This window comes from Mixophyes fleayi, unplaced genomic scaffold, assembly GCF_038048845.1.
Source record: "Mixophyes fleayi isolate aMixFle1 unplaced genomic scaffold, aMixFle1.hap1 Scaffold_313, whole genome shotgun sequence".
Lineage (NCBI taxonomy): Eukaryota > Metazoa > Chordata > Amphibia > Anura > Limnodynastidae > Mixophyes > Mixophyes fleayi.
Window position 1 is genome coordinate 50001 of NW_027447159.1, and position 2500 is coordinate 52500.

Consider the following 2500-nt stretch of genomic DNA (forward strand, 5'->3'; position numbering starts at 1 on the left):
CCTGTCCCTGCTTAGCTCCCAAGATCAGATGAGATTGGGCTTGTTCAGGGTGGTGTGACTGTAGGTATTGTTTTTCTAATGACCTACATCTCTTATACATCTCAAAACCAGCATTGAAGGAAGACGGAACAAGAGAAAATAAAAAAAAAAGGCCTACAGCACCTGGTATTCCCAGGTGGTCTCCCATCCAAGTATTAACCAGGCCCAGCCCTTCTTAGCTTCCAAGATCAGATGAGATTGGGCTTGTTCAGGGTGGTGTGGCTGTAGGTATGCTTTCCTAATGACCTACATCTCTTATACATCTCAAAACCAGCATTGAAGGAAGCCGGAACAAGAGAAAATAAAAAAAAACTGCCTACAGCACCTGGTATTCCCAGGTGGTCTCCCATCCAAGTACTAACCAGGCCAGGCCCTGCTTAGCTTCCAAGATCAGACGAGATTGGGCTTGTTCAGGGTCGTGTGGCTGTAGGTATTGGTTTTCTAATGACCTACATCTCTTATACATCTCAAAACCAGCATTGAAGGAAGTCGGAACAAGAGAAAATAAAAAAAAATTGCCTACAGCACCTGGTATTCCCAGGTGGTCTCCCATCCAAGTACTAACCAGGCCTGGCACTTCTTAGCTTCCAAGATCAGATGAGATTGGGCTTGTTCAGGGTGGTGTGGCTGTAGGTATTGGTTTCCTAAAGACCTACATCTCTTATACATCTCAAAACCAGCTTCGAAGGAAGCCGGAACAAGAGAAAATAAAAAAAAAATTGCCTAAAGCAAATGGTATTCCCAGGTGGTCTCCAATCCAATTATTAACCAGGCCTGGCCCTGCTTAGCTTTGAAGATCAGACGAGATTGGGCTTGTTCAGGGTGGTGTGGCTGTAGATATTGATTTCCTAATGACCTACATCTCTTATACATCTTAAAACCAGCATTGAAGGAAGCCGGAACAAGAGAAAATAAAAAAAAATTGCCTACAGCACCTGGTATTCCCAGGTGGTCTCCCATCCAAGTACTAACCAGGCCCAGCCCTTCTTAGCTTCCAAGATCAGATGAGATTGGGCTTGTTCAGGGTGGTGTGGCTGTAGGTATGGTTTCCTAATGACCTACATCTCTTATACATCTCAAAACCAGCATTGAAGGAAGCCGGAACAAGAGAAAATAAAAAAAAAACTGCCTACAGCACCTGGTATTCCCAGGTGGTCTCCCATCCAAGTACTAACCAGGCCAGGCCCTGCTTAGCTTCCAAGATCAGACGAGATTGGGCTTGTTCAGGGTGGTGTGGCTGTATGTATTGGTTTCCTAATGACCTACATCTCTTATACATCTCAAAACCAGCATTGAAGGAAGCCGGAACAAGAGAAAATAAAAAAAAATGGCCTACAGCACCTGGTATTCCCAGGTGGTCTCCCATCCAAGTACTAACCAGGCCCGGTCCTGCTTAGCTTCCAAGATCAGATGAGATTGGGCTTGTTCAGGGTGGTGTGGCTGTAGGTATTGTTTTTCTAATGACCTACATCTCTTATACATCTCAAAACCAGCATTGAAGGAAGCCGGAACAAGAGAAAATAAAAAAAAAAAGGCCTACAGCACCTGGTATTCCCAGGTGGTCTCCCATCCAAGTATTAACCAGGCCCAGCCCTTCTTAGCTTCCATGATCAGATGAGATTGGGCTTGTTCAGGGTGGTGTGACTGTAGGCGTTGTTTTTCTAATGACCTACATCTCTTATACATCTCAAAACCAGCATTGAAGGAAGACGGAACAAGAGAAAATAAAAAAAAAGGCCTACAGCACCTGGTATTCCCAGGTGGTCTCCCATCCAAGTATTAACCAGGCCCAGCCCTTCTTAGCTTCCAAGATCAGATGAGATTGGGCTTGTTCAGGGTGGTGTGGCTGTAGGTATGGTTTCCTAATGACCTACATCTCTTATACATCTGAAAACCAGCATTGAAGGAAGCCGGAACAAGAAAAAATAAAATAAAAGGCCTACAGCACCTGGTATTCCCAGGTGGTCTCCCATCCAAGTACTAACCAGGCCTGGCCCTGCTTAGCTTCCAAGATCAGATGAGACTGGGCTTGTTCAGGGTGGTGTGGCTGTAGGTATTGGTTTCCTAATGACCTACATCTCTTATACATCTTAAAACCAGCATTGAAGGAAGCCGGAACAAGAGAAAATAAAAAAAAATTGCCTACAGCACCTGGTATTCCCAGGTGGTCTCCCATCCAAGTACTAACCAGGCCCAGCCCTTCTTAGCTTCCAAGATCAGATGAGATTGGGCTTGTTCAGGGTGGTGTGGCTGTAGGTATGGTTTCCTAATGACCTACATCTCTTATACATCTCAAAACCAGCATTGAAGGAAGCCGGAACAAGAGAAAATAAAAAAAAACTGCCTACAGCACCTGGTATTCCCAGGTGGTCTCCCATCCAAGTACTAACCAGGCCAGGCCCTGCTTAGCTTCCAAGATCAGACGAGATTGGGCTTGTTCAGGGTGGTGTGGCTGTATGTA

The 2500-nt window shown here is 45.3% G+C and overlaps 7 non-coding genes and 5 pseudogenes across 7 annotated transcripts; all 12 read right to left on the reverse strand.

Moving 5' to 3' along the window:
- LOC142129407 (5S ribosomal RNA) overlaps window positions 1–66 on the reverse strand; it is a 119-nt pseudogene extending 53 nt beyond the window's left edge.
- Window positions 67–150: 84 nt separating this feature from the next.
- On the reverse strand, window positions 151–269 carry LOC142129194 (5S ribosomal RNA). The gene has a single exon (XR_012685793.1). It is a non-coding gene; the product is annotated as a 5S ribosomal RNA (ribosomal RNA).
- Window positions 270–352: 83 nt separating this feature from the next.
- Window positions 353–471, reverse strand: LOC142129167 (5S ribosomal RNA). Its single transcript, XR_012685768.1, has one exon. It is a non-coding gene; the product is annotated as a 5S ribosomal RNA (ribosomal RNA).
- Window positions 472–555: 84 nt separating this feature from the next.
- On the reverse strand, window positions 556–674 carry LOC142129406 (5S ribosomal RNA; annotated as a pseudogene).
- A 288-nt stretch (window positions 675–962) lies between these two features.
- Window positions 963–1081, reverse strand: LOC142129106 (5S ribosomal RNA). Its single transcript, XR_012685712.1, has one exon. It is a non-coding gene; the product is annotated as a 5S ribosomal RNA (ribosomal RNA).
- An 84-nt stretch (window positions 1082–1165) lies between these two features.
- Window positions 1166–1284, reverse strand: LOC142129329 (5S ribosomal RNA; annotated as a pseudogene).
- An 84-nt stretch (window positions 1285–1368) lies between these two features.
- On the reverse strand, window positions 1369–1487 carry LOC142129483 (5S ribosomal RNA). The gene has a single exon (XR_012685859.1). It is a non-coding gene; the product is annotated as a 5S ribosomal RNA (ribosomal RNA).
- Window positions 1488–1572: 85 nt separating this feature from the next.
- Window positions 1573–1691, reverse strand: LOC142129324 (5S ribosomal RNA; annotated as a pseudogene).
- Window positions 1692–1774: 83 nt separating this feature from the next.
- Window positions 1775–1893, reverse strand: LOC142129195 (5S ribosomal RNA). Its single transcript, XR_012685794.1, has one exon. It is a non-coding gene; the product is annotated as a 5S ribosomal RNA (ribosomal RNA).
- An 82-nt stretch (window positions 1894–1975) lies between these two features.
- Window positions 1976–2094, reverse strand: LOC142129182 (5S ribosomal RNA). Its single transcript, XR_012685782.1, has one exon. It is a non-coding gene; the product is annotated as a 5S ribosomal RNA (ribosomal RNA).
- Window positions 2095–2178: 84 nt separating this feature from the next.
- LOC142129107 (5S ribosomal RNA) lies at window positions 2179–2297 on the reverse strand. Its single transcript, XR_012685713.1, has one exon. It is a non-coding gene; the product is annotated as a 5S ribosomal RNA (ribosomal RNA).
- An 83-nt stretch (window positions 2298–2380) lies between these two features.
- LOC142129330 (5S ribosomal RNA) lies at window positions 2381–2499 on the reverse strand (annotated as a pseudogene).
- Between the last annotated feature and the right edge of the window lies 1 nt (window position 2500).